The 21,298-nt window shown below is 41.4% G+C and overlaps 1 pseudogene; it reads left to right on the forward strand.

Annotated features, from left to right (window-relative positions):
- The first annotated feature begins 15,921 nt into the window (after window positions 1–15,921).
- On the forward strand, window positions 15,922–16,084 carry LOC112817342 (U4 spliceosomal RNA; annotated as a pseudogene).
- The last annotated feature ends 5,214 nt before the right edge of the window (window positions 16,085–21,298 follow it).

Raw genomic sequence — 21,298 nt, forward strand, 5'->3', positions numbered from 1 at the left:
GTTTCCTGAGATTAAGAATTCCTCATATCAGTGAGGTCATATGATACATGTCTTTCTCTGATTGACTTATTTCACTCAGCATAACACCCTCCAGTTCCATCCACGTCATCGCAGATGGCAAGATCTCATTCCTTTTGATGGTTGCATAATATTCCATTGTGTGTATATACCACATCTTCTTTATCCATTCGTCTGTCGATGGACATCTTGGCTCTTTCCACAGTTTGGCTATTGTGGACATTGCTGCTATAAACATTGGGGTGCACGTACCCCTTCAGATCCCTACATTTGTATCTTTGTGGTAAATACCCAGTAGTGCTTCTTTCTTCTTTTTTTTATAACAGCTTTATTGGGATCTAATTCATATACCATATACTAGTTAAAACGATTGGTTCAATGGCTTTTAGAGTTGTGCAACCGTATCACAATCAATTTTAGAACATTTTCACCACCCCAAGAAGAAACCTCATATCTTTTACCCATCAACCCCCCATGTTGTTGGAAAGGGTGCTGGCGGCTTGTCTTCAGGGTATGGGGCTTCCTTGTGTCTTCTGAGGCTACTGCATTTTGGGTTTTCTTTGTTGTTGTTTCTCTGTCCCTGATACCCTTACCATTGCTGCCTTCTGATCAGCACAGGAGAGGAAGGAGAAATAAGTTGCTCCAGATGTCACCATGACAGCAAGGATCCTCAAATTGTGCAGGTTCTCCTGCTTCCTGTGACCATTGGCTCTAGTTTCAGAGTCCTTCAGAACTGTTTCTTCCCCAAAGAAGGCTCCTTTTGCATATTTTCTGAGCTGTGATTTCCGACTTTGGTTGTTGTTTGTTTTTTATATTATGTTAGTTCTGATTCTAACTGCTTTGTATCTTTTAAGAATTCCTAAACATTTCTGGTCCATGGATCCACTGGTGGCACCCTATCTTTTCCAACACTATTCAGAGTGTCTCCTTTGGCCTCTTCCTCCTTCCTCATCTCCTTCTCCACCGTCTCTGTCTCCACCTTCTCCTTCATCTCTTTCTCCTTAAACAGGACTTGGGCTGGGGCTTGGATTATACTGATGCTCTGCCACCATCTGACTACTGGTTTGTTGGCTTTCTGCAAAATTGACTTTTTAATCACAGCCTTCTAGAAAATCTTCACATCAGTTGACTTTTCTGCACTATTCAAAAGCAAGTACATCTCTTTATGTATCTCTCTACCAACTTTGACTTGATGTTTGAGTTGGTATTTGATGTCTGCTGAGGTGTATAATCGAGAGCAATCTCTCGTGATTTCCATTTCTTATGTAAGGGTCTTCTTGTAAGGGGTACTCTAAACCACATGCAACATTGATGATGAACACATACACACTGAGAACAATTGTCAGCCCACTGTTCCAGGCTTCTGTGTACAACTACTTGGAGGACCTCAGTGATGAGAAGGATATTCTCAGAAGTATTAAGGAACTGATGCCAGAGGAGAAAAATCCTGCCTGACAGCCAAGTGGTATTTCCTGAGTCAAGACATCAATCCACATAATGTGGTGACGGGGCCAGATGCTGTGGAATTTCTTGATCTTAAGTTTATTAAATGCTCTTTCCACTTCGTGGAATAATTAGAGTGCTAGCTCTCAGGCACTTGCCAAGGAAGTACTACAGGGAGTTTAATGATTCCTTCCAACTTGTTTTCTAGTAATCCCACATGCTCTTAAATTATTCTCTCCCTTAACCATGATTGCTTTCTGGTCTGTTACCATTTGTTAAAAAGCAGACATGTCAGAATGAACTTCTGCTCTGACGAATGAAGGGTTGCTATTTCAAAAACCGGCATTCTCTAGTTTTCTGGCATTGCTTTTCCTTTAACATCTAAATACCAGGAGACTGTGCCCCTCTGGACAGACAGAAAAAGGTCAGGGGAACTGGTTTAGGGATTTCCTGAGGAAAGTAGCCATCTCACAAATCCATCCTGACTGGCTCTCTGGCTTCTCACCTTGGCCAGATGCCCCCCACACTGCACTCTTGTCATCTCACCGCTAGTCTTTAGCTGCTTTGCTCATCCCCAATTGGACATTTCCATTCCCCTAATTCTTCAAGGCACAGCTAAAACCATTGGCCACATTCAATAAAACTCTGCCAGATTTTGTGTGTCAGATACTGCTTGTTTTACCCACTATCCATTCGTTCTTTTTCACTTGAAGAACAAAATCACAAGTTTTGACTGGATACATGGTTGGGAGTTAATCTCTTTTTCCCAGCCTTGTTTTCAACTTAATTCTGGCCCCGGGAATCTAAACAAAAATGATAAAGTCATGTATACAGCCACCTTTAAGTCTGTATTCTTAAAAGAAAGTGACCTCTCTTCCTTCCTTATCCATTGACTGGCCTGTGGGTACATTCACTGGCGCTGCAGCAGCCATCTTGGATGACAAGATGGAAGCCATATGTGAAGGAAAGAACAAAAGGAGAGAAAGATCTGATGTCTCCAAAATTCTGGATGCTTCCACCATTATCAGCCTTGGATTGCTTAAACTTGAATGGGATGAGAGAGAAATAAATTTCAGTAGGGTTTCAACTACTGGTCTTCTGGTCTTTGTTACAAAACATAAACCACATACATTGGGATGATGCAAGGAAATAATAGAAGGAAATGTAAAGCTGTTTAGTAGATCTTTCCTAAGACAGAAAAGTAAGGAAATGTGGAACCCTAACTAATAATCTTGAAAATGAAGACTATCAGAGTTAGGTGTCAGGAATTCTGAGTTGCTTAGTTCTTTGTGATTAACCCCAAAGGGAAGGTTTTCTGATATCCTCCCAGATGTTTGCCTTCATTAGGGTCACATACAAACTGTAATAGGAGGTTAATAAAACATTTTTTTAGGTAAACATTGTAGAATTTAAACATTCAAATTGCTACAATATAGGCATTATTAAAAAGAGAGGTTTTGGAATTGCCTTAAGACCATATGTATAAGCCATACAATAAAATCCACCTTACTAATTAAAAGTCACACCTCATTTTGTTTTTTTTGTTTTTTTTTAAATTTTTTTGTTGTTATTTTAATCACCATACATTACATCATTAGTTCTTGATGTAGGGTTCCATGATTCATTGTTTGTGCATAACACCCAGTGCTCCACACAGAATGTGCCCTCTTTAATACCCATCACCAGGCTAACCCATCCCCCCACCTCCCCTCCCCTCTAGAACCCTCAGTTTGTTTTTCAGGGTCCATTGTCTCTCATGGTTCGTCTCCCCCTCCGACCTACTCCCCTTCATTCTTCCTCTCCTGCTATCTTCTTCTTTTTCTTTTTTCTTAACATATGTTGCATTATTTGTTTCAGAAGTACAGAACTGTGATTCAACAGTCTTGCACAATTCACAGCGCTCACCATAGCACATACCCTCCCCAATGTCTATCACCCAGCCACCCCATCCCTCCCACCCCCCACCACTCCAGCAACCCCCAGTTTGTTTCCTGAGATTAAGAATTCCTCATATCAGTGAGGTCATATGATACATGTCTTTCTCTGATTGACTTATTTCACTCAGCATAACACCCTCCAGTTCCATCCATGTCATCGCAAATGGCAAGATCTCATTCCTTTTGATGGGTGCATAATATTCCATTGTGTATATCTACCACATCGTCTTTAACCATTCATCTGTCGATGGACATCTTGGCTCTTTCCACAGTTTGGCTATTGTGGACATTGCTGCTATAAACATTGGGGTGCACATACCCCTTCGGATCCCTACATTTGTATCTTTGGTCACACCTCATTTTGACATATATTGATATCACTCAACTTGATCCCCTTCCTAAATCATCAGATTTAGCTATGAATGACCCTTGGTCATTTCTAAACATCAAATCTACCCTCAAGCATACAGTTTTAAGTGTATTTGAATGATTGAGCCACAGTTCGGAAAATAACATCCAGGAGAATTTCAGAAATTGTACAATTGCAACTCAGGGAAGTGCCCCTCTTCCCAAGGCAAGACAAAAGAAGTCTTTGGGGGTCTTAACATGATCACAAACCTGGTAAGTTTTACTGTGTTTGCCAACAACCAGTTACATTGACATACCAGTTAGATTTCATTGTAAATTCTACTTGGGTTACCATCCTGGTATCAGTGTTAAAACTCACAGTGATACAAAAGAGCTTAGGTCTGGTTGCACTTGGAATGTAGGTTTCAGCAGGTGGTCAACGGGCAGAGACATTTCACACCAAACCTGAATAGGTCTGTAACTCTGCCTTAGAAAGCAGCTTGCCTATAAATATTTCACTCCGAGGCAGACAAAAGCTGGATGGATGTGAGGCCACTTCAGACAAAAAGCAGATAAATTCCTGCTTAACATGTACCTGATGCTTTATGATTCCTACCCAGGTTCAGATTTCCTGGATCAAATGTTCCCAAGGCCTGTGAGGTCATGTGGTTTCAGAGACATAAGCTAAGCTTGGTGTACATTACAGAGAAGCCATCCCATCCGGGTGTGACCACGCTGAAGGTAAGTGTTAATCCCAATCTGATTTCATGTGTGTACAACAGCTGTTGGGAACATTAGGTCTGCCATCTGTGTCCAATGGAGCGATTTCCTACCACTCAGCCTCATATGGCCCCAAAGTTAATTTAGTGCATATTGGGAAATTCCTGAAACAACATGAGACTTAACACCATTTTCCATCAAATCCTTGGAGTTTTTGTTGATGTTTGGAGAGCCCATAGAGGTGTGAAACTCCAGGGCTGAGGAATGGAAGAGTTTACTCATAAAATCTGGAACCATTATTGGGGGTTCTTTCTCTAAGTTTAATGCACGTGTTTTTCCAGGAATAAACCCAGTGGCCATCCTTGGAGTAAAACTGTTCTTGAACATTAGGACCCAAATCTTGTGTTCCCATCGATGATTATTCTCCATAATGACTTGAAAATGCAGAAGTACCTCTCAGACTCAAACTACGCATTTGCATATGAAAATCTCAGTGACTCGGATTTACAGCCAATGGTTTTCCTCATGGAAAATAAATCTAACAAATTCATGGAAATCTTGAATTAGAGTTAGTGTCCTCTGACTTCTCTGGGTCAGGACCCATCTCCCCGACATTGCTTTCTTTGTGTTCCTCCATTCTTCATCCCATCCCTTCAGCATTAAGAAAATATCTGCTTAAGCTGATTTCTATCCAAGTGTGAGTACAGGAGAGTCGATCTAAGCTGCAAACCGCAGTGAAGATGCGGATTTGCATTTTTTTAAAGTGATGTTTGGTACCCTAATCTGAATTGAGCTAAATGACTTGATTCTGTCTTTCAAGGAGCTGCCGAAACACCAACTGTCGGAGTCTTTTGAGAATGATTAGGGCAGAATAGGGCTGGTAACTTCCCACGTCGCAGCTTCCCTTCCCAATCAATCCAGTTACCTGCAGTTATATCTGTTTGAAATATAACTACTATGTGAGATGTAATTTTTACATCCACCACTGGTAATATCGTCCATTCAGGGGGCTGCCTGGGTGGCTTAGTCAGTTAAGTGGCTGCCTTTGGCTCAGGTCGTGATCCTGGGGTCTTGGGATTGAGCCCCACGTCTGGTTCCCTGATTGGCGGAGAGCCTGCTTCTCCCTCTCCCTCTGCCTGCTACTCTGCCTATTTGTGTTCTCTCTCTATCTCTCTGTCAAATAAATAAATAAAATCTTTAAAAAAATATATTGTCCATTCAGGGATGATTGAGTCCATTTGCAGCCCTTTAAAGGAATGTTGTAATCAAAATGATTATTTGCTCACCTACTCCGCACCAGTCATATCTGCCTCTACACGTCAGACAGCACTACATAATAGTAGATACCTATTAAAGGATTTGGGGTGATGGAGAACACCTGGCCTTCACTTAGCATCTTTTGTGTTGTCCCCATTTCTCATTTCCACGAGGACCACTCTACCAGACCCTCAGCTTCTCATGGATATACACTCACTGTAGCCTTTCGGTTGAATTTCTGACTTTCTGATCAGGTAGTTCTGAGTCACGTTCCCCAAAAGATATTCCCCAAAAGGTATGGTTTATACGTGGACCAACTTGAACCTTTTTCAAGCAGAGGCGACAGCAGCAAGCCCAAGAGGTAAGGATCATGTCTTGTTCACCTCTGCGTTCTTGGAGTCCAGCATTGTGCCTGGCACATACAGCAAGTAAGCCTTCCATGTGAATAAATACATTTTTTTCTCACCTTGACCATCTCCTAGATTTTTACTTAATGCTTCAAACCTCTTATAATTCAATGGTACCATCCCTGGTTTCATGGCCAATTTAACATGATGCTAAGAAGGATAAAAATCTAAGTGCTTAAAAAAATTAAAATAAATTTATTTCTTCCTGACTTCAATATTCATCAGCAAAGGACGCTCACAGGTAGGGGAACTCATCAGGGGGAGCTTCCAAAGTTGGCACATTGACAAAGTCATTGGGATGGGAGGTGCTACTAGATTATTTTCCAAATCAGAAGACTTTTCCTTACTTGACAGACGTGGTCAAGACCAGAGCAGGACCAGATGCAGTTTATCTGAGAAGGAAGAAATCTTTACTTCCTTTCCTAAGCACGTTGTATCTCTGGACACAGCACAGTGAAGGAAAGCAACAGAAAGGAGCAGTCTCTCTTTTGTGCCCAGCATATGGGCACAAAGTAGAACATCAAATGTCCCAATGCTTACTCTAATGAAACCTCCTTCTTGAAGTCTCGATTTTGCAATATTACGTGAAAGACAAAACTCCTTGTTGCAAAGAGTCTGTGAGGGTAAGACCTTCATTCATTCACTCATTTATCAACTTATATTTGCTGAGAGACCACTACGGAACAGGCACGGTGCATCTTTGGAATCTTTAATTTAAGCCACAGACACACGCATTTTCTGGGAAGTTTGGCTGAATATAAAGTTGATGTCATCTATATCTGTTGACATTTACTTAATAAAACCCGAGAGGCAGTGTACCTTACCATTCAGGGCACAGACTCAGGGAAAGGAGCCTGGCTCCAGCACTTTATAAATATGTCACCTTGGGGTGCCTGGGTGGCTCAGTCGTTAAGCATCTGCCTTTGGCTCCGGTCATGATCCCAGGGTCCTGGGATCGAGTCCCTCATCGGGCTCTCTGCTCAGCAGGGAGTCTGCTTCTCCCTCTGTGCTCTCCCTCCCCCCCAAATAAAAAATCTTAAAAAAAGTTTTATAAATATGTCACCTTGGGCATGTCACATGGACCTACCTCAAGTCTCCTTATCTACTCACTAGAATATTAGTACTCATTTCATAGGGTTGTGAGAATGAATTTTGTTAAAACATGTAATGTGCATAAGAGTGCGGAACACCACAAGTGCTCATCAGTGTGGGCCCACATTATAATAGAATTTACCATTAAAATAATCCTGGCATTATGAACCTGATAATTTGCTTAAAATCTCTAAGCTTCAGTTTGCACATCTATACAATGAAGACAGTAACACCTACCTACCCACTTCACAGAAATGTGGTTCAAATGAGACCATCTACACAGAAGTGTTTCATCCACAGTAAGGTCTTAGGAACCTCAAAGTTACTTGTATTACATTAAGCTTTTAAAAGATCATTATAGTGAAATATCTTTGTTCAGTCCCTCATGTTATACCCTCTGGGTGAAAACATTAAAAAGCAAGCAGGCTCAAATGTTTGGCAGAGGAGAGAGAAATTCTTGATTACAATCCACCCAAATGGTGTCTAGGGGAGGAAGAAATTATTCAGGAAGAGACTGGTGATGATATGAGGAAGAGATGATGCTGGACCACCAACAACAATATATCTTCACGATGAGGGGTGAGGGCAGGCATGTGACCCCAACTAGGCCAATTGGATGTTCCTTCAATGGCATTTAATTCTTGAGTAGAGGAGTCAGCAGACTGAAAACAGCAGGCATTCCCTTCCACTAGGCAACAACTTCCTAACCACACTGTTCCCACACATGTCATACTCCCTGAACCCTGGCCTCCAAGGCTGTCTTTTTCTCCACATCCTGGCCTGGTCTTGTGGCCTCTTGTCCATTCTGGAAGCTCCTGTCCCTTTTAAACAAATTGCCTTTAGTCTAAGATAGATTTAACTTCCATTGCTTGCAGTGAAGGCATGCTAATAAATGCATGCCCTAACCTGTTTAGTAAGGGTAGCCACTGAAATCATCTTTTTCTAGCCCCTTCCATGCACCATTATCAGATCCTTTATCAGATCAGTGCTTTTAAAAGTCGCCTATTCATTTGTTCACTGGGCAAGTATTTACTGAGTATCTAGGCATCCTAGTAGGTACTGGGGATGCGTCAATAAACGAAATAGACACAATCCTGTGCCCTCATGAGTTTTTCTTTTCTTTTCTTTTTTAAATATTTTATTTATTTATTTGAGAGAGAGAAAGAGAGAAAATGAGTAAGGGGAGGGGCAGAGGCAGAGGGAGAAGCAGACTTTCCGTTGAGCAGAGAGCCCAAATGGGGGTCGATCCCAGGACCCTGAGATCATGACCTGAGCCGAAGGCAGACGCTTCACCGACTGAGCCACCCAGGCGCCCCTGCCCTCATGAGTTTTCATTCTAATGAGGGAAGAGAGACAATACATAAAGTAAAAGAATATACAAGACGCTTGATGATGACATGTCTCCGGAAAACAATGAACCTGAGAAAGAAGATAGAAAGAGCCAAAGGTGAGGGGCTATTGCCATTTTAAATGGAGTTACCGGGGAAGGATCACCGGCAGGGACATTTAAGTGGACAAAGTGGTGAGATCAAGAACCAGGTAGATACCAGTGGGAAGAGCATTTCTGGCAGAGGGAATAGAACATGCGAAAGTGCCCTGGTGGGAAGTTGCCCCCAGGGTGGCTGGAATGAGAAAGCTGGTGTAGCTGGAAGGTAGTGAGCAAAGGAGAAAGGAGTAAGTGTTGACATCCGGGAAATCATGGGACCTGGGGCAAGCAGGACTTTGGTTTTTACTGTGAGGGAGTTAACAAGATGTTGGTTGCCTATATGTTTGTTTCTCTTCGATGCCCAGCATCTGCTGGCTTTCAAGGGACGTCCCCAGCTTGGCAGGACCCACGCTTCCCATCCCTGGCTTCACTGTTCTGCTCTCCCTCAGTCAGACCAGTCTCTTTGGTCTAACTGGAACATTCCACCCATTTTCATGCCTTGATCCACTCTCTACCCAAACACCAGCGTTCGCCAAGGGCCATTTCCACTCCCATCTTGTTCCTCAAGTTTCCACCATTTGGCCACACCACAGCAGTCTCTCCCACTTCTGAATCTCTCCTGGACTGACATCCATACACTCCAGCCTAGATGGAGCACATTCCTTCTTGTGTTTTATTGACTTTTTTCATGTATGCCTGCCTTGTCTACCAAAAACTATAGATTGTAAACTTTGGGAACAAAAGCACCAGGTCTTGCCCCTCTTGGAGCCCCTTGAGTGCATGATGAAAAGCAGTTACTTGTTACTTGAAACAATCTCCAAGGCACTCAGCATGTCTGGGTTCTGTTTCAAAGGTTTACAATGGCCCCTTCTTTCCTGGGGGTCTTGGAAAGTTACAAACGAATGTGTAACTACATGGTTTGCTCAAGTAACAGAACAGAGTTACAATGTAAGACCAATCATCACAGTCCATTAAGTTGGGGTTGTTCAGGGAAAGTGAAGCTCCAGGCCTTGGTCGAGCAATCAAGGGACCGGAGGCCATGCAAGCCAGGGCCTTGCCCCAGCCCTGAGAACAAGCCTTGATTGTCCACTCTGCCACAGTGTGGCATTGGAAGTTGCTGGCATGGAAATGCACTCTTCAGCTCTGCAGCTCAATGACACACACAGCCCTGTGATCCCAGATCCCGTGCAAGGTTAACTAGCCTTCTATAAACATTAAACCCCCTGGGAATGGCATGCTGTAATTGTGGAGGAATATACTCTGACCCTTAAGTACTTGTCAGTTTACAGAACTCAATCTATGGACTGGAGTGTAAATGTAATTTGCGCGGCAATGTTTATAGCAGTCTAAGCTCTGCAAACAGGCAGTCTGCCTGGGCTGGGGGTGCTGGGTTTGCGTTTTAATGGGAGCGCACCTGCAAAACCAGGGTGCAGAAGCTTCCCTAAACTGATGCCTGGTCCCAGGACCCCTCCAGATCCTTCACATTAACTGCCTTCTATTGCTCATGTGAATGCCAAGGGTGCAAATGGAAATTCCTAGTTTGGGTAAAAAGAAACAAAACAAAACAAAACAAAATCATGTTGCCCAGGTTTTACTCCCAGGGATTTTCTCGGAAGTGAGAGGCAGAATATATGCCTATTTCTCAAACTCATATTAATAGTTACCAGAGCCAGGACACCTGGGATTATTTGCATCTTTGCCATTGCATTGTTGTAATTGTTGGCCATGTGAAACTGAATTTATTTTTGATCAGAATCTTTGAAATCATGAAGTCACATAGGGGCTGAATGATCTCCAATGTCCCTTTCCAGTTTCACATTCTGTGATTGTGTGTTTCTTTGAGTCCGAGGGATGCACCTGCCTTAAAAATGAAAAAAAAAAAAAAAAAAGGAGATTGTAGCCATAGTCTCTGGAGAAGAGAAAAATGCTTTAAGGATAATCTAGTCATTTTTCCTGTTGTAAATGGAAGACATCCATAACCTCGAGTCCCGAAGTCCCATGGCTGTTTACAGGGCTAAGTTTCAAGCCCTAGACCTCTGGCTCCCGATCTAGAGTGTTCCCATGGTCCTCAGGGCTTGGTAAAAGTGACTTTTCTCAAAGATTTAAACACTTCACAAAAGAAATTATATGAATGGCCAATAAGAACATAAAAAGAGGGGTGTCCGGGTGGCTCAGTTGGTTGGGCATCTGCCTTCAGCTCGGGTCCTGCGATCGAGCCCCAGTCCTGGGATCGAGCCCCGCATCAGGCTCCCTGCTCAGCGGGGAGTCTCCTTCTCCCTCTGCCCCTGCAGCTCCCCCTGCTTGTGCTCTCATTCTCTCTCTCTGTCAAAGTAATAAATAAAATCTTAAACAAACAAACAAACATAAAAAGATGCTCCACAGCATTAAGCACCAGGGAAATAGAATACAAACCCACAAAGACACTAGCTAAAAGGAAATAAAAAGCCTGACCTTACCAACTGTTGATGATTATATGGAGCAAATGGAACACTCACACATCACTGGTGGGAATGCAAAATGGTACTGCCAACTTTGCTAATGGATATCAATTCTTATAAAGTTAAACATACACTTAGCATATGACCCAACAATTACAATTAGGTATTTACCCATGGATCCTGAAAATGTGTACACTAAAACTTGCGCATAAATGTCCATAGCACCGTTATTCAAGAACAGCTCCAAATTGGAAATGATACAGATGACCATCAGCAGGTAAATATTAGGGTATATCCATGCCGTGAAAAACGACTTAGGATTGAAAAAAGAACCAAAGACTGTTATATGCAAGAACATAGGTGAATAAGGATGGGTTAAAGAAGCTAGACATACAAGAGTGCACACTGTAGGGTGTCATCTGCAGGAAGTTCTGGAAAAGGCAGACATGGTGAATGCTTGGGGCTGGAGCTCAGGTAGGGACGGGCTGTAAAGGGACACTCAAGGAGAGGAGCCACTCAAGGTCATGGAGGTGTTCTCTATCTTGATCATGGTGGTAGGAACACAGGTCTACATTTGTCAAGACTCATGGCACTGTATACTTAACATGGGCATATTTTATTGTATGTAAATTATACTTCAATAAAGGTGGTAAAATAGTGAGTTGCCCCAAATCACATGGGTGGTGTGCAATCATAAAGAATTCGTGACTTCAAAGTTTCCAATCAGTGCCTCAGAGGCTGCAGCCCTGGGGTTGGGGCGGGGGGCTGGGTGGCAGGGCAGCGGGGCCCGCTCCCTTGGGTGCTCTTGCAGGCAGGCGCATCTCTTCGGACCTGGCTCCAGCCAGGCCTTTCCATGCCCACGGAAGCAGAGCTGGCCCCAAGCCAGGGCAGATGTGGAAAAACCACGTTGCCATTTTTATCTCTGATGGAAAGCCGTTGTTCAGCTCGGCTGTGATGTGTTTATAAATCCTTGTTCTGGTATGGTTTAGATTTGCAACCAGAAAGGAGACACGGTTCCTTTGAAAGGAAGCAGGATCTTCAGGGAACAGACATCCCCAGGGGAGGCTGAGTGGAGGAAGAGAGCCAGCAGGTAAGGACCCAACATCCCCTGAGGCCGGGATTTGAGGTGTGGGTGATGGGAAGGGAGAAAGCGCTAACTGTAGATTTTTTTTTGACACTACGAATTCAGCCTGGACCTTCAGCCTCCTTTGGTTTCTGACTGTGGAAGAAAGAGGCTTTTTAATAAAATGTAACTGATAGGCACTGAGGATCCAAGTTCATGAGTCAATGTGCCAGATGCTTGGGGATGCGAGATGCGTAAAAAAGACCTTTGAAGAGGTGTTCAGTCTGGTCTAAAGAAGAGTCTGTACGTAAATCACGATTCAGCCCTCCCACCCCCAGGTCTTTTCCATGAAGCTGGAGCCCTCTGGGGCTTCGTAAAGCCCAGCTGCTAGCCATGGACACTCAGCCCCGCACCTACTCACCAAGAATGACCTTGTACTTTGGCTAGCATCTCTCTAGGATTCTTTGTACTCATCCTCCCCTATGCTCTGGAGCCTCAGTCTTGCTTCAGCCTCCTGCCTTAGATGTCCCTGTACCCATTTCCTCCGGGCACTGGCCAGAACTTGCCCCAGCCTAGAGGGGCCCGTCCACAAGCTTACCTTTCCCATTGCAGGGAAGAGAACTGATGTGTGCTAGGTGTGTACTAGATTCTTCTACTTACCACGTTAGAATTCTAGAATACTATGTATAGTGAACAGGATCCGCTTTCAGGTGTAGTCCCAGATCCGTAAATAATTAGGGCACAAAAACATAGCCAAGGGATGGAAACTGGCTCAAACAAACATGTCATTCCTGAAACTGACATCAGTATTATACTGGTCATATCTTTATGACAAATAGAAGGTACATATTGGACAACAATGGGCTATCAAGTTCGTCATAGTTCTAAAATACTCTCTTGATCATTTACTGCCCTTATCAAGAGGCTTCAGTAGTTCCCCATTGCCTGTGGGTGCTAAAAGAAATCTCTGCTCAGTTCCAGTGCAATGTGCATAGGGCATTGCATGCAGCATGACCCTAAGACTACCTGAGCCTTCCACGGTTCACCCTGGACCGTATGTAATGGATGCCCCAGGGATGTCAAACTGTAGGAACTATCGGTCCCAAGGGAGACTTTTCAATTCTCACTCATCAGCCAGAAGGGACTTTTCAGAATCCTCCTTTGTTTATGTCCTGCCCCACCCCATGCACATTTGGGGAGATTTGCTGAACCTGCTCCAGATTATTACCACAATGCAGCTCTCCTTACCTGGCAAGCTAATCAGTTCAGCCCCAATATAGACTGTGTTTTGATCGTGGCTCATTCAGCTACCCTGGTTTTTAAAAATTCCCTAACACCTATGTTCACCTGACCCATCTGATATCCCAGGATTGTCCGACGTGTGCCTTTCCTTTCGGGCCGATGATAGTCGATGCTCAGAAATACCTGGATGATTGTTGACTGGATTTTAGTTTACAGGACATTATGGGAATATTATTATTTTCCTAAGATTCCCTAACAGCTGTTCACCAGTTTTAATCACCGCTTCGATGAGTCAAGAACTCTCTTTGTTGTGTGTAAATGTCTTCTCCAACATGTCACCGGAGCTGCCCATGTTTCTGGCAGGCCGGTCTACAAGTGCATAGACAACATTTTAGGGGTGTGTATGGCAAAGCCATTGTTGGTACTGCTTGCTTTTTTTTTTTCACCCCATCATCTGCCTTGTTTGCAGGCAAGGGAGTTGCAGTAAAAATTCACTGTGGCGATAAAATTCTCTATCTTTGCTCCGATCCTGGTCTGGTCTTTGCATTTCCTGGAACTATCTCATTAGCAAAATATCAAATGTGTCCTGGGATGTCCCTGCTTGTCATCAGTGGGCAGTCCCTATTCTCAAGAAGGGGAGAGGCACGAGGACAAGTGAAACATTCATAAAGTTCACTTGCAGTGGGACATCACTGGGGCATCCATTACCCGGGGCTGGTCACACAGGTCCAGGGTGAACTGTGGAAGTCTTAGGGTCTTGCTGTGCTCGAGGCTTTATGTGTGGTGCAGGTGGATTAGACTGGGAGGTCAGACTGAGGCACAGGTTGCTCTTCAAAAAACCACAATAATCTTAGAAACATTTAAAAGAATGCTTCTAGAGAATGCAAATATACAGAGAGTACTTCCAAAATGTAACGCTCTATACGTATTAATCAGTACTATCGATAATTCAATTATATTAGCAATGTCTGCCCCTGATTTAAGTAAAAGGTAAATGGAGTCCTGAAAAGCCACCTCAGAGTGATCTGGCCCTTCCCTTACAGCAATTGTCATGTTGTTCTTCCTGTCCTTGGATATGTCTTCTTAGATGTGTCTGGGCTCCATGAGGACCCGACTTCTGTATTTCCATCTCTGTATCTGCAGAGACTTTGACTTGACTTGACAGCTGGACCAAAGCAACTACCCAGCCAGTTGTTGGGAGAAAGGGCCAACGTGATTCTTCCTGTTCTTTCCGGGCATTACCACCAGCGAAGGGAAACATTTTGTTAAATCAAGTTTGTCCCTCTATCTAACCAGGTCAAACCCTTTTGTGCCATGCATCACACAGGTTAACCTGAAGATGCCAAAATATAAATAGTTTCCCACCCACATATATTCAGCTCCTTCTACTCTTTGTCTGCTAAAGGCAAATGGAAAACAGTGCAGAAAACTACATACAGATTTATGCAAGAGTGTGTCATTACAATGCTACTTATACCACCAAAAAAATTTAGAAAGGATCTTAAATAAATGACCCCAAACCCCAAAATAACAAATAAATGATAGACCATCCATATGGTAGAAAAGAGTAGACACTATGGTGCTGAAGAACTTTCAGGAATGATGAAATGCTAATATGTCAATAAATGGCTAAGACAAATAATAAAAACATGTTTGATAGAATTCCAGTTCTGGACACACATGTACAAATAATATTAGTGATTGTTACCAGCATTTGGCATTATACATGACTTATGTTTTTTTCTATACTTCTTAATGTTTTTAGTTTGCTTTCTGTTTTATGTGAAGTTATTATTGCTATACCAATTTCCTACTCTTTTGCTCCTTTCTGCCTTATTGTTGGTGGTGGTTTTTTTCTGTTGCTGTTGATTTGTTTCCTCTGTTTCATTTCTCTTTGCAGGGTATATCCTTCTGTTCTTTTGCTTTAGAACTGCAAGTATAGTCTTTTAGTGGCAGTGAGAGGTCTCGTATAAATAGCATAATACTCATTTTTTTCTGTATCACATTTCAGATTCTTGAAAGTGTTAGTTAAACCTACTCACAAATATGTGGATGACTTATATTTGTATTTTGTCTTTGTTTAGTTTGTGTTTGATGCTCTTTGCCTTCAGTTGAATTAATAAAGCCTTTCAGAGTTCCCTCTTTTTTTCTTTGTATTGATTTGGAACTCATCCCTTCTATTCATATGCTTTCAGCTGTCACCTTAGGTCTTTTACCACATATACTGAACTTAGGTTTTGTTAACAAAATCTGAAGGTAATGTATCGACACTTCCCCTGAACACAGTAAGAAATAAACCTGCCATTATTTTTTTTTCAATTTCCATTCTCCCTTCTTTCATATAATCTTTATCTACTATTTTCCTCGTGCTTCATTTCACAACAAATAATTAATGGTAGTAATCACTTTTTTACTGTCCATAGTCATTTAAATTTTCCAACATCATCTGTCACATTTTGGCAAGGATCTATAACATTGTAAATTCTCAATATTTGTTGACTTGAAAATATTATTTGGATATGATTATTTTAGCTTTGCGCAGTGGCAGTATTGTAGCCAATGAGGTTTATCCGAGGCGTGATTATTGCTAATTGGATATGATTATTCTAACTATTTTTATTCTTTCATATTGTCATTTATTTTGCTCTCCTTCTTTTAAAAGTAACTTTGAATTATTAAATATGTTAAAGACACAGAAAAGCACAACCAGTAACATAACTGAGTTTCAGTTAACATTTTGCTATTTTTGCTACTTATATTTTGAAAGTCTACATAAACAGAGCTAAAATCTCACTTCCCCTTCTTCCTCTCCCTGTCTCCGCATCCCTGCTCTGCCTATTCCTCCCGACAAAACCACTGCCTTGAAGTAGATGTATATTATTCTCATGCACATTTTTATATATTTACTACATATGCCGTGTCTCTTTGAATAGTGTAAAGTATTGTTTTGTCCTAATGTATCTAGCCTACTTGCATTTTTTTCCATTCACGTGTCTTTGAAATTACCTCCGTTGACACACGCAGGTCTAGTGCATTTATTTTACTTGCTGCTACAACAATCTCATGATAGAAATAAGTCACCATTTAACTGTAGATTTCCCTCACCCAAGGCAGTTGGCCTGTTTGCATGATCACGATTCTACACAATGTGGCAATCAATTCTGTTATAAATGTGACCTTGGATACATATGTGAAAATTTCTCTAGGGTAGAAACTAGAGACAAATTTGTTGTGTTGTAGGGTGCGCATCTTTAGTTGGGCTAATTAATGTCAAAATTAATTGTTCTAAATTATACTTTTCCCTGCAATGCATAAAAAGTTGCCATTTCCCCACACTTGATGTTATCAGATTATTTAATTATTTCCAATCTGATGGGAAAGATATGCTATCTAATTACTGTTTTCAATTGAGTTTTCCTGGTTACTAATGGGCCCAAGCATCTTCCCATATGTTAACCAACCCTTTGGGTCTTTTTTTTATTGAGTTGTCTCTTAATAGCTTTTCCCCATTTTTCTCTTTGCTGGTTTAGCTTTTATTAATTTTTTTTTTTTTTAGGATTTCGTTATACATTGTAAACACTGGAAACTTACTGAAGAGCATCCCTTTCAATATCGCCCCTGCTCAATTCAGAAAGATTTCTGTTCTTTTGGAATCCCTATTAAGTGGATGTTGAAATAGTGCTTTCCCTTGTGCAGGTTTCTTAAATTTCCTTCTGTCCATCCTTTCCATCCTTTCTCCCTTCTGTCCTTCCATCATTCGGTCCTTCCATCCTTCTTTCTTAAGTTTTATCTGTTTGCATGTTTTGTGTGATTTTTTTTCAGTTCTATCTTCCAATTCACTAATCTTTGCCAATTCTACTACTTAGCCTACAAATTTATTTATTATTCATTATATTTAAAAGTATTTATTGATTATGTATATCTATCTATCTATCATCTATCTATCTATCTATCTATCTATCTATCTATATGCTGGTACTATTCCAAGTGCTAAGGCTTAAACATTAAACAAGGCCGACAAAACAAATTCTGCCTTCACATACAATATATTCCATTAGGCAAAATTCTGAGCTTTATATTATATTAGTTATCTTTTTTTGTTTGCAGGCTTGCAAGATTTGGTTCTTTTAAAACTCTTTTTCGAATGATCATTTTTTATTATTGCATATGAGATTCACTTCCTTATCTCTACTTCTTTCAACAATTTTAACATACTTATTTAATATTCTGTTTGTATTGTTTCTCGTTCCTTGGGTTTATTGTTTGGTTTCTCATCTGCTCACTGTCCTCGAGGACTGTTTCCTTGTGTGTCTTGTACTTTTTGTCCATGAGCTCATATCTGAGGCTAAGCCATAAACTGAAAGCAGCTTTCAAAGAAGGCATTTTCAAGTACAAGAGGAGCTGGTGCTTCTAGTTCAGCTGAAGGACAAGGATTCAGGTGGTCTAGCTGTAGGTAAGCAGCGTAGGAGTGAAAAGCCAGGGGAGGGGTTGGTTAAGCCCTGTGACTTAGCTGTTTACCTGTAAATCTCTTGTAATAAAATACACGTCAACTCTAAGTCGCTGCTGACTCAGCAGGGACACAAATTACCAAAGGAGGGCATGGTCTGAGCTGTGCTTTCATATTCATGCACTAACAAAGGAGAAGCCTACATTTTGGAAGGTGGTGCTTAGGGTGGAATTGACCAGTAATAAAGGGACAGTCACCTTCCACATGAAGACATCCTTGCTCATTTCATTAGAGAGCTTACATTATAGCCAATCACTATTTTTTACTGTCAGTAAAAGTAAGGAAATCACAGATACACAAATGAGCCACGATGCTCAGTCAGTGATGGACTTGAGTCTACAGCTCAATGGCTGGTCTTTCCCTCTAATGCTCCAAGGAGATCATAGAACCTAGAGTTGATCAGTGGCCAGAAAAACAGACATATTCATTCAACCCATGTACAAAAAACCTAAATACTCCAACTACGTTCTCAGCTTTGTCTCTTCATGTTGCCCAAACTATTTAGGCAGTTGACATTGGATCATTTTGGCTCAATAAGTCCACTTATATTGGTTTCATGAGTTAGGGTACATTTAGTAGTAACAGAAAATGCCATACAAATTGGCCTAAATCCTAAGAAATTCATGACCATGTGACTGGAAGTCTAACAATAGAGAATGGAATCTAGGGTTGGTGAACCCAGCAGTCTGACATTGTCACCAAGGACACGGGTTCTCATGGTTCCTTTCTTTGGGTATCCATGATGCAGGCTTCTGCTAGGATAGCTCCCCTCACAATTGTAGGATCCAATGGTAGAGGGAAAAAAAGAGCCTCTCCTCCAGGCATGAAATAAAATTCTTTCTTTCCATGTGATTTTTACGTGCACACTTTGGACCGATACCTGTTGCTAGGGGGATGCCATGCAGTAATAGGTTTCCCTCCAGGTTCCTCTAACAGTCCGATGAAATCATTTGGCTTCGATCAATCAATACTCATCTCATTCTTGAAGCTGGAATTCTTTCCTGAAGCAACATGGATATTACAAAATGGAGGAGCGGAGAGCCCATTGGGGAATCAAACACAATGTCCACCATACTGTTTAAAATCATTTAGTCAAAGGGTAGAGGAGTGAGAGAAAGAGAAAGGCAAACCAAGCTTGATTGAGTGACTTTCTGGCAACATGAATCACAGACTCAGTGATGCAATAGAGAATATCCACCCTGATATTTAATTGATTAGGAAATGCCACCTTTTGTTGGATTCTTGGCTGAACAACCAGAATGAATGACAGGAGTAGAATAATTTCGGCTATGCTTCTTTCCCTCCTCTCTTCCCTCTCTCCCCTCCTCTCCTCTTCCTTATTCTCCTTCTGTTTGGGGCTTTTTCTTTGCTTACTTCTTAAAGAGATCATTACTCCTCCCCTCACCCCATTACTCCTGAGACTGCTTTTTGGTCGCTCCAAGAGCAAAAAGTTAAAATAAGAAGAAAAAAAAAAAACGAACTTTCTCAGCCAGATCATGTGTTTGGAACGACATCAAAATGCTGTTTAGTCACTACCATGTGCTCCCACCCCACTATAAAAAATACATTTTTGCTAGACCCTAAGAGCTTAGGAAAGTGAGCAAGTTAAGTCCAAACACATACCAGAAGAAATTAAATAACAGAGTTAAGGAATTTGAATAAATATGGCATGATTTTGCAGAAGCTGTAAATTATGTTTTAAGGAGGAAGTCTTTGGTGCAAGGCTATTTGCTTGAAAGTGATCTTGAAAAGCAGACTGGATAAAGGAACGCTTTTAAAGGCAAGACAAAGGATGAATTTGGTACTTAGCAAATGGATCTTTTTTTAACCTGGAATGTTACACAGGGTGTGCTGCATAATTTAGTTTACAATGATGTTCAGATAAGAGTTATTTAAATTTACCCTAGGAAATTTACCCTGGGAAACTCTGATGAAATATTTTGATAAGAGACAAAGACAGTGATCTGAATAGATGGCTACTAGTGAAACTTCCAGAAAGATACATTCCCACATCATTTGAGTGAAAGAATAAAATGGTTGGTTGTGGCTTCTGATTTTTTATTTTGATTTTGATATATCTGTAAGTCTTCTGTAGACTCTGGCAAGTTTGATATTCTCAGCAGACAAGTTTTCTCTGGGGCAGCATTTGCAGTGCATCCGGGAAAGGTTCCATAAACACCTCTGAGACTGATCTTGGTTGGTGTCTCTAGCACCTGAAGGGTGTGGTGTGCATCCCCCATGCCCAGCCCAGAGTCTCCTGCCAGGACTCCTGCAGTGGTGGAGATATTTGAAGGCACATTTAGGAAGCAAAAAGGCTGTAGCTAGCTTGACTGTGTATCCAGCTAGTAGAGCCCTTGGGACTCTCAAGCCTCCCCTCCCCCCACCCATCTACCTCCCCAACCCCTGCAATAGATGCATATCTTGAGAACACAAACTATAGGGACAATCCCATCAATTTATGAAGGAGCTGAGGACACAGAGTACCCAGTGGTGATGTAGCCTGCTCTCCATCACCAGATCACACTCCCTTTTCTGTTTCCTAATCCAGGTTCAGACAAAAAAGTTTCTCTTTCTACGAACAGCAGAAGCTTGAATGCAGTTTCCTATCTCCATTCTTGTATGAGTGGAGCTGGGGCTTTATGGAGGGCTCATATTACACAATTGACTTGCTCCTTTTTCATTGTTCCATTTTCCTTCTGATTTTGCTCTTTGTTTACTACATCAATAATTCACAAATACCTTCTTGTTATAAGAAATTTTTGAATGGGGGTGCCTGGGTGGATTGGTTAAGCATCCGACTCTTGATTTTGGCTCATGTCATGATCTCAGGGTAGTGAGATCGAGCCCCACATGGGGCTCTGCGGTTTGCTTGAGATTCTCTCTCTACCTCCGCCCCCATCTCCCTAAAAAAAGAAAAAGAAAAGAAAAAGAAATTTTTGAATAAAGAGATTTCAAAACTTCTTTTGACCTATCCACTCCCATTCCCTCTCATTCTTAGTTTGGTGAGGAACTTTCCTTACTTTTTCTATTCACTTACATTCACATAAAAGTATAGTTAGAAATACATGGTTTTGCCTCATTACTTTTGTATAATTAGAATGATTATAAATTATTCTGTTACATGTTTTTTCTCAGCGATCTTCCTGCATGCAAAAATGTGGACCTACTTTATTTTTTGTGAGGACAGTAAAATATTTAATAGTGTGCAAAATATTCACCTTCAGATATATTTTCTCCATTTTTAAAATAATGAACAATACTGAGATAAAAATCTGCATACTTGCCTCTCCATGCCTCTGATGTTTCCTTAGATTCATACTTATAATTAAGTTTCAGTTACATCTTCCAACTCTCAAAAGGCTTGTATTATTTCAATACCTATCAATAGTGTAAAAAAAAA

Source organism: Callorhinus ursinus, unplaced genomic scaffold, assembly GCF_003265705.2.
Source record: "Callorhinus ursinus isolate GAN/ISIS: 27379988/994484 unplaced genomic scaffold, GSC_fseal_2.0 scaffold43, whole genome shotgun sequence".
Lineage (NCBI taxonomy): Eukaryota > Metazoa > Chordata > Mammalia > Carnivora > Otariidae > Callorhinus > Callorhinus ursinus.